Source organism: Amphibalanus amphitrite, unplaced genomic scaffold, assembly GCF_019059575.1.
Source record: "Amphibalanus amphitrite isolate SeventyFive unplaced genomic scaffold, NRLGWU_Aamphi_draft 000017F_arrow, whole genome shotgun sequence".
Taxonomy (NCBI): Eukaryota; Metazoa; Arthropoda; class Thecostraca; order Balanomorpha; family Balanidae; genus Amphibalanus; species Amphibalanus amphitrite.
The window spans coordinates 1,211,360-1,221,813 of NW_024881513.1; the positions used below are offsets into that span (position 1 = coordinate 1,211,360).

At 52.3% G+C, this 10,454-nt stretch overlaps 1 long non-coding RNA gene across 1 annotated transcript; it reads right to left on the reverse strand.

Moving 5' to 3' along the window:
- Positions 1–8,226: 8,226 nt before the first annotated feature.
- LOC122387613 lies at positions 8,227–9,508 on the reverse strand. Its single transcript, XR_006257631.1, has 2 exons — positions 9,416–9,508; positions 8,227–9,162 (listed from the first exon to the last, which is right to left on the reverse strand). It is a non-coding gene; the product is annotated as an uncharacterized LOC122387613 (long non-coding RNA).
- Positions 9,509–10,454: the final 946 nt, after the last annotated feature.

Here is a 10,454-nt window from a genome sequence, read left to right on the forward strand (position 1 = left end):
ACGCTCGATGCATGGCTGATGAGGTTTGGCAATTAACAAGCTTAGATCTCAGAGAGGGGACGATGTCTGGTGATCTGACTCACTGGATATCAGATATGCCTATAGGTATTTAGATTTGAAGCCTGCAAATGATAAGGAAATTGAAAATGGTAACAAAAAAAACAAAACAAGAAGGTTGTAAGCTTGATGATCCTTTTCCTTTCTGCAGCTACGACTACATACACGATGTTTAGGAATGTGCGGGCCCGTCTGTATTTTGCCTCATTCTGACCATAAACATAACACAACAGCAGTCTGTATCTGACACCATAGTATCTGTGCCAGCACTATAACAGCCTGTACTTACATATCACAGCTTATCATACCTATCATGCACAACAGTAATCTCTGCGTGACATCCTAGCAGTATAAATTTATGCTAACTTAATCAGTCTGCAGCATTGGTGCACCATTGCACCGTCATAGCAGTCTGTATCCAACACTACAGCAGTCTCTGTTTTACATTACAGCAGACTGATCGCAATACCGCAGCAGTGCTTATCTGACATCACAGTTCCAAACGAAGAACTAAGTTGTAAATTGTCATCATCCGACAAACACGAGGCCTTTGGGGCAACATAAGGACCACCAACTCTGCATTCACCCCGTCATAAATCACGGCTTCTTTATCCAACGGCAACTGAATTTGGTTTGGATACGATCACATCCGGCGCAAGTGATGCGGCATTCACACGCTACGCACCCTGATAAAGCCGGATGATGCGTTGCTAACTAAAACATCACTTGAGTTAATAACACAAAAAACTAATAAATTGACGTTAAACGTGTGACCTGTCTCAATGGTTTCATGCACCATCTCATCACTTCATGGTCACTCCAAATTTCAATGTAGTGACCGGTTCTATCGACAAATCCTCGCCGCTCTGTTTATCTCCCCGGTCCAACAGTGGCGCTGCTGACCGCTATATCCAACAGTGGCGCTGCTGACCGCTCTGTCTCCCCGGTCCAACAACTGACCGCCCTATCTCCCCCGGTCCAACAGTGGCGCTGCTGACCGCTCTGTCTCCCCGGTCCAACAACTGACCGCCCTATCTCCCCGGTCCAACAGTGGCACTGCTGACCGCTCTGTCTCCCCGGTCCAACAACTGACCGCCCTATCTCCCCGGTCCAACAGTGGCACTGCTGACCGCTCTGTCTCCCCGGTCCAACAACTGACCGCCCTATCTCCCCCGGTCCAACAGTGGCGCTGCTGACCGCTATATCCAACAGTGGCGCTGCTGACCATTCACACGATACATGTCACGCCATGAAGCTGATTCTTTCAAAGGCGCCAGCAAGTAGATTCTGTCAAGAAATGTAATTGCAATCAATTGCATCGTCATTGCAAATGTAATGATCCGGCCTGCAGGTAGCCATATTTTCCGCTCGTCACGTTTAACCATGTATTTCATTTTACCGACATTAAAACCATTTATAGAAAGGAAAGTCGAATCATTATGGTCATTACGTGAGAGAGAGGAAAAGTGAGTTTGGTTGATGGGATCGGTTTGCAGCCGGGTCCGAGTGCCGTAATTGTCTGTGAAATGTCACTGCTGAGTGCTGAGTGCAGGGTGCTCCTCGCGGGCACCCGAATCCGCTACAAATCACCAGCGAGCGTCACTAACGAATGCACTACGACCCGCTCAGTTTCAACCCGCTTGTGTTCAGCGATGCAGACTATTATGCTGATGGAATAACTCAGCTTTCGACACAAGTCACAGCTATTATCTGGGGGAGCGCTCCGGATGACTACACGTTATTCATGCTGTCATGTGACACCTTACTGCAAGCAGGCAATTGGCGTTTTCCTGCGGTTCGACACTCCACTCGTAACTACCGTTTTACCTTTCAGACGCAGCGGGCTGCATCCCGTCCCTCTGCTACTTCTGACAACTCTGCCCACGCACCGTTCGCAGTAGAGGCGGGCGCCTCCACCCGCCACCGGCTCCCGGGAAGCGCCCCGGCGCATCTCGAACGGGGCTAGTTTGTACCGGGCCGTAATTCCGCCATTTACCATTAACAGAAGGTCATTAGAGCGAATACGACCGGGTACTGAATGGGCCGCCGAGCGCCGTATGAGCCATTAAGGCGTGCAATGGCTGCTCGGATGGCTGTCGCCGTCGCGGAGGTAACCAGAGCGCTCCTGGGGGCCGGCGAGGAATGTCGGGGGACGGCCGGGGCCCACCGCCGGACGGTGAATGGGGGCTGCTTCCGACCGACGCGCCGCGCCCCGAGCGGGTAGTACCGGGTGACGGCTCACCGCTCAGTGACTGGCACTCCGAGAGGGCAGTCTGAGCGGGCAGTGTGAGCGGCAGACTGAGCGGGCAGTCTGAGCGGGGCAGTCTGAGCGGGGCAGTCTGAGCGGGGCAGTCCGAGCGGGGCAGTCTGAGCAGGCGGCAGTCTGAGCAGGCGGCAGTCTGATCGGGCAGACTGAGCGGGCAGTCTGAGCGGCAGTGTGAGCGGGGTAGTCCGAGCGAGTAGTGTGAGTGGGCAGTCTGAGCGGGCAGTCTGAGCGGGCAGACTGAGTGGGCAGACTGAGCGGGGCAGTCGGAGCGGGGCAGTCCGAGCGAGCAGCAATCGGAGCGGGCAGACCAGGTGACCTGACCCTGACCAGTTGACGGCTCCTCGCTCATTGGCTGGGCCTACCTGTGCCTACCTGTGAACAGGCCTTCAGGTTCAGCTCTAACCTACCGTCCTACAATAGAACAAGCCTGCCCGTGAACAAGCCCTCACATTCGGTTTTGTGCTCACAGCTTCTCCTAGGCTCTGTGACCCTCAGTTGCCACCTCGTGACCCTGCAGTACAGACTCCGCTCTCTCTCTCTCTCTCTCTCTCTCTCTCTCCTCTCTCTCTCTCTCTCTCTCTCTCTCTCTCTCTCTCTCTCTCTCTCTCTCTCTCTCTCTCTCTCTCTCTTTCTCTCTTTCTCTCTCTCCTCTCCCACTCTACCGCTCTGCCGGAGAGAGGGAAGGGAGCGGCGCAGAGCTGAGAGCCAGCCCGGCTCATTAGCGCGTTATAAATGTGCGCCGTTAGCCCACTGACGGAGGCGGGTCCTCGTGATCGGCAGAGTGCGACCGATCCGGCGCCCGAGAGTCGTCAGAGGGGTGGGCAATTGTGCCGAGTTGTGGTAGCACGAGCCTTCCCAATTCCACGCCGGCTGCGCCGGCTTGGCTTTGGAGCCGCACTAGACGGCTGAGGTCAAGGTCACCGCTAGGGCGGCGGGGGATTTGCTGCGCCCGTGCAACCCCAACTCGGCATATTTCTCCGCCCCTGCGTCAGACTGCCAGACTACGGCGCGACAGACTGCCAGACTGCCTCACCACAGACTGCCAGACTGCCTCAGCAGTTCACCACAGACTGCCAGACTACGGCGCGACAGACTGCCAGACTGCCTCACCACAGACTGTCATACTGCCGCCCGAGACACGACAGACTGCGGGCTACGATAGACAGACTGCGAGTTCAAGTACGACAGACTGGATATTACAGCGGGACAGACTGCCTGTGAACTACCTCACGTCAGACTACCAATCACTAACGGCGACAGAAAGCTGACAGGATATCTACCTACTCTTTATGCAATGGATTACAAGCTAAGCGAACCAGAAAAGCCCGTACTTACAGTTTGAAGAGGAGAGAGGTGCTCTATTAGGAGAGGAAAAACTATCCGCACCGGTGAAAATCAACTGTCATTCATGATTCAACGAGTGAAAATGTGAAAGAAAGTGAAATTTCAACAGCAGGCTACCGCCAAGGCTATAGAACTCGCTATCGCCAGGCAACCGCTCGATAAGCAGCAATGCATTGTAGTCAGGGGTCTGCCAATGACCATTTGGCTCCTGCTGGACAGGGGCAGCGCGTGGTAGTTTATCTGGTGTGTGTGTGTATATGTGTGTATACTTACCACGGTGTGCAGGTCGACTGTTGTGACCTGTAGGCAAAGTCACATGATGCTATAAGTATGTAGGTATGTGCGTACATACGCCCGAAGAGGGTCTCCTGGCCATCACACACTGTGATAGACGTAGGGTTACGGCAGACCGCCTACCTGGCTCGGCAGGGCAGCGGCACGGTCCGTCTGTGTACGGAGTGTGTCTGTGTACGGAGTGTGTCTGTGTACGGAGTGTGTCTGTGTACGGAGTGTGTCTGTGTATGGAGTGTGTCTGTGTACGGAGTGTGTTTGTACGGAACCTGTGTCTGTGTATGGAGTGTGTCTGTGTACGGAGTGTGTCTGTATAAGGAGTGTGTCTGTGTACGGAGTGTGTCTGGCTCATGTAGTGCAGCGTAGCGGTCCGTCTGCGTGCGGCGCCCCGGACTCGTTCACCAGACGGCAAATAGCGGCTGATCCCCCGGCGGGCTGACCGTTAGACAGGCCCGACAGTCGGCTCCAGCACCGCAGCTGAGCTGGGAGAGGAGCCGATTAGCCGGCGGGAAGCGCGGGCTGCGCAAACTGCTCCCCGCGGACCGTACCGGGCACTCCGGCTCGGCGGATACCATACCGCCGCCGATCGCCCACGTCCCCAGTCAGTACGGTGAGCTGTGCGGACTGGTTCAGCACCGGCGCCGGGCGGCGGCTGTGGTTTGCCGGCCGGCTGCTCCGTGCGGCGGTGTCTCTGTAGTCAGTGACGGGACGGACCGCACCGCGCTGCGGCACCCACACACTCGAACCGCCCCGATTCGTTCCGGGTGTCCCGTCCCGTCTGTGACACCAGCGGCCCCGCGCCGCGGCGGCCCTGATTGCCAGCCCGCGCGTCAGATCATTCACCGCAGAAGTCGCCACTGCTTCGCGCGCGGCCCTTTTGAAGTTGTGACTTCAAAGGGCGCCGCCTGGGCCGGCACGTGCGCGGTGTGGCGGGGTCGGGGGGGGGGGGGGTCGGCGCTCTCCCGCGGGGGTGAGGGCTCAATAGGGCGTGTCAGGGGGATTAGTGACCTTCCGACCGCCGCGCCGGCGGATCAGCGATCTGTCGGACCATGATCCCCGATCAGCGGAGGGGGTGTTGGCTCAGCGGTCAGTGGGGAACTTGCCCACCAGAGGCAGCGACTGGTGGGGACCTTAACCACCAGAGGCAGCGACTGCTGGACCTGTGCAGTGGGGAACTAACCCTGGGGAACTAACCCATCAGAGGAAGCGACCATGGTGGACCTGCGCATGGACGGATCGCACCGATTGGTGATTTATGTGTTTTTTGGAGAAGGTTTACAAAACATCTAAAGCGCATTTATGTTCAAAACGCAAGTATTGGTTTTGAAAATGCTATAATGCTAGTTCTACACCTATTCTTTAGGAGCTTCAAGTCAGGTTACTCTTTCGAAGCAAAAAGGTAACATCCTACACTAAGACAGGGGTCGGGAACTTACGGCCCGCGACCATTTGACGTCCGGCCCGAGGCTGGAATCAGCAATTAACATTGTGTTCCGGCCCGCGGTTCCTTCAGAAATCGAGTTTTTCCATACAAAAGTGACAAAAGTGTGCGTTGGCACAATAGTTCTTCTTCCTACACACAGTTCACTTATTTTTACTGACTTTGTTTTCATTTCTTACTCTTGCCGACTGCCGACAAAAATTTTATTTAGTACCTAAAAATGGTATTTCCAGATATCATCTGATCAGCTTGTTTATTTGATTAATGAACACATACATTCCATCATACAACACATACATTTCCATCCATCTTTTTTCAACCTCGCTTTTTCAGTTTGCCAGAATCTGTCTTAAAAAAGATACGTTCCATCGTATGACACAGGACAAAGCATGTAGGCTGTTACAACTAAAAATCCGTTCATAACGCTGTCATATTTCCTAAATAATGCGTGTGATTGTTGTAAACTGTAACAATGCTATGCTCCGGCCCTACGGCTGCTTCCAAATCCCATAGCCGGCCCGCACCCAAGAAAAGGTTGCCGACCCCTGCATTAAAGATTCTGATTCAATGACCAGCAGTTTGTCTATTCTATTATTTTTATTTTGCATCGTCTATTCTTTACTAGATACAACTCGCGTTAAGCCTATCCTATTGGCCTAACTTTATGTTACGGTCTGCATATAAGCATATGACAGGTAACAAGTGCACACATATGCAGCTCTGTTAAATCATGCTAATGCTTCACAGCTATAGTTTTTTATGTTTGTAAGTACATATGTGTTCACTAAATAAATCTGTCCTTCGCTAAGCTCGTTTTTACTACCAACAGTTCTCCGTAAGAGCTTTGTACAGTCTAAGCTATAAAAAATGTCTACATGTAAATGCATTACGTTTTTTTCAAATATGAAATTTTTGACCGTTTACAGAAAAAAATGTAGGAATTACTTTGGCAAGCTCAGCTCAGTATTAGATACACCTTTGGAAAACAGCCTGTCGTCTCAGTTATGGAAATTATAATCAGCGTGCCGTTTTTTGTGTGAATTTTGCAAGAATGGATGTGCAGCAATAAAATGTGAGTGAAAGGGTGATTCAGCGTCCGTCTGTGACTAACGTCAGGGGGCGGGAGCGATACCCAGAGAGAACGGCGGTGTCAGCTGGAATACCGAGTCCACTCTCATGGCCCGCGCTGGCCCCAGCGGCTCACTTCTTTTACGACACTTGTCAGAAATAGACTGGGGATGATATACACGGCCCACGCCCCCCTTCCCGTCGGAAACCGCCGGCGGTATGAGAAGGGCACCCCCGGCCGCGGAGTCGGCGACTCTGACCAGCAGTCATATACCGCCGGGCTGTAAATACCTGCACTGCCGCGGCGGGGCGGGGCGGGACCGAGCCCTGTTCGCCCGTCCAGCGCAGTGACCGGGTCCCGGCCCCCTGTGGCTCCCACTGTCACAGGAGAAGGCGGCGGATCACAATGAGACGACACTGGGCGTGGGAAGAACGGTGACAACTGTGGACCAGAGCTGGACCAGCGGTGCCAACTGTGGGCCATAAACGACGAATTTTGGACGAATTTTGGAATTTCTAGGATAACTTCTAGAAAACCTATTATATGTGGTCGGGACTAGCAAAAGCTTAGTTCAAACTAGAATATGGTAGCGTTAATGGTAGGCAGTCATGACGCGCACGTGACATTCATTTCTTAAATTTCTTGAATAACAGGTTTTAGGAGGCTGATTAATGCGCAGATACGTTAGATTAGCTATTATTTATCGATTATACAATCATTCAAGAATCTACATCATTAAATTCACGTCAAAAGCGCGCCACTTCCAGGATTCGAACTCACGACCATCGGATCCGTAGTCCGATACGCTACCGACTGCGCTACCGAAGATTGCGCGCCGCCGACCGGAGAGGCGCGTCGCGGGTGCTGGCGTGCACAGAAATCTTTACCCTGTACGCCGTAAAGATCGGCTGGGTTTCGTGAAAAATGGTAGTGGAATTGTCGAAAGAAAATTCGTCGATCTATGTATCATCTGAGACTAAGAGCCCTTAATTTCTTCAAATATTGGCCGAGATATCGCTCGCCGAAAACAGGCCATTTAACATGGGAGGAAATGTACGCCGTGGAGCAGCAGTACTACCAACTAACTTCGGCGGGGGCCGGACTCATATGGCGGTGGAAGTGTACGACAGCTTCATCACCGTTCCATGCTTCTATCCTCAGGACACGGAAATCCTTCTCCTCCACGCCGCAACTCCCCTCCGGACTGGACAGGCAACTTTATCTCATGCGGGCTGCTCCCTTGCACTGAGAAACACTCAAGCCTATCCATGGTTCTCGGAGACCATGCAGGGGTCGTTCTGGTCTTGTATGAGAGCCTCAATTGGGGAGAACTTTGTTTACAGTTGTTGGTCTCCAGTTTGGTAAAGTTCTCAGGTTCTTCCCGTAACGTTCTCGAGTGAGAATGGTGTGCTATCTTGAACGAGAACTTTGCCCGGATAAGGTACTCTTATACTGCGGGATGATCTCCCATGAGAACCTTTACCAGGTCATGAGATCATAAACGAACACAATTCCCGCTCATAATATGATCCTGTATGGTCTCCGAGAACTTTACAACTTAAGAGCGCCGGCTTTCCTGGCACGGCATTCGCGCTCACGACCCATTCCCCCCCCTCTCCCCTCCCTGTAGAGCGCCAGCTTTTCATGGCACAGCATCCGCGTTCTCGATCCTTCCCATTCCCTCCATGCACAAACAAGGTAAAGAACAGGCATGTATATTTATTGTGTCAGATGTCAAAAAACTCACTTTGGAACAGAACATGCGATGCAGTCATTCGATGCGAACATTTTGTTTCAAAAGCTGCCCAAACCCTTTCGCTTGCCGCCCCAGTCAGTACCGACCAGCGTGCTGAGTTTCAACTGTGTCGTTTAGCAAGAGACCATAATATCTCCCGGTGCACGACAGCTCAGTCCCTTTACTTTACTTTTAACACGGAATGCAGGTAAGTGCAAAAATGCATGTCAAGCGGCGTTCCCCACGGTCCACAGACTGTGCGAACGATGTACAATTCAAACACTGTTAAGTACAGGCACGTACAATAGTTACACAGGCACAGACATTAAAAAGTTAATACAGGTAAAATGTATGGGCTGGCATGTGAACACTACCGACGGCAGTCCATGTGAGACCGAAGTCTAGCCTAGGAGCGGCGGAGGCGACGACAGCCGGTTGGCCGCTCTAGACAGTTTGCGCAGCTGGTAGCTGCATCTGGCTGGGGAGGAGCTACTCCAGCATGGCAGCCTGCTGACTGCTGAACCATGAGCGCCATCAGACGCTCCAGCTGCTCGTTGTCTCCCATCACCGGTACGAGCGATCCGACACGACGGTGTTAACTTATGTGCGTCTCTGAATCGGTGTCGCGCACAGGGTCAATCTCACTCACGTACTGGCCACGCATATTATCGATTACACCACTATTTCACTATTTCACTGTGGCCGGACCGTCTCGGCGAACACGCCTCACCTCACCTCGCGGCACTCAGCTGTGTTGACACCAGCGCCGCTCGGACGATACTGACCCTCGGCCGCTCGGCCCTGCCCGGCCGGTCAAGGTCGTTCAAGGTCACGGCTGTCAAGGCGCGACACGCGTGACCCAGGGCCAGGACACAACAGGGACATTTTGGCGTTGTGCCCGATGAGTTGCCTCACTTCGGTGTCCAACACTGAGAGCATCGTCTCTACGGCTTCTTGCTCTGAAAGGGAGAGTAAGACAAATATTAGAGAAACGGCAGAAACGCTTAATTTCTGAGCCATATCCTCAAAGCACACGAATTGGTATTTAAGCAGATTTTGCTAACACTGGCAAACAGATGGCAATCGCAACATATATCCCAAAAATGGGCAATGGCACACAGATTTTGCCACCTCCCAGAGTAAGTAATTACCTTTGCTGTGGTTACTTTCAAGCTGTTAAGTGCACACAAAGAATACAGAAAACAAACTCACCATGAGACGTTCGCGCTGTGCGCCAGACACCAACTCGCGAAAGGAACAACCACGCTGCCGGCAGCCTTCGCAGTGCTTTCGAGAAAGGAAGGACCGGAAGCATTGAGGCATTATAGAGATGTTCCTTAGGGATATCCATTTGAATTGGTTTGAACTGTTAAAATCGATAAACATCGTGTCATATAGTAAGGCTCTTTTTCATTAAAAATTATTTCTTCTACTGAAAAATACATGTTTTATTTTTATCAATAATTGCTATTTTCCTAAGCGAAAATGGAATCGCAGCACTTCAAACTGCTCTACTCTTTACACAGCGCCACCTACGCCTTTAGTTTCCTTCTGTGCTGACATCTGTCGTCAAAACACGTCAGCTGCGAGAACTATAAGGAAAAAAGTGAGAAGTTTACCATCCTTTCTGACCGAATGACTGCTGGTTCGAATCTCACCGAAGACCGACTGTTTGCGTTACACGGGTAGCTAGACAACTTCCAGTACTAAACTATCTCGGTCAAGACCAAATCCACTCCTGAAACCGAAGTGGAGACCATGCACAGTTCTCGGGAAAGACCAATTCCTCAAAGCGGCAAAATGGAAACCATCGAAGCTACTCAGGTGAGTACTATCAGTATAAGTTCTAAAATGTGTTTCTCAGTGTGGAGCGGCACCGCTGCTCCCGAGGGAGCGCACCCCGTAGCCGGGTGCAGTGAGCGCCCTGGGGCTGGGTGGCCTGTCCTCTGGACGGGCTCAGCCCCGGCGACTCACTAGGGTGCCTGCCCAGACCAATGTCTCCCCCTACATCCTGTCATCCTCCCGGCTCTGAAATGGCCTCATTGGACCGAAAGGGCCTAACCCAACGAAACAAAACAAAAATACGACAGCTTGCTAGAAACGCCGTCAGTGAGGTCATGACCCGCGAGGTCGTCGGCTCCAATGCACACCATGTCTTAGCCTCGACCTCTGAGAACTGCAGCCGTTCACCCCGCTTAGTCCCTCGCCGCCCGATGTGCACTCACACCGGTCTTCAAATGCTTACAGAGAG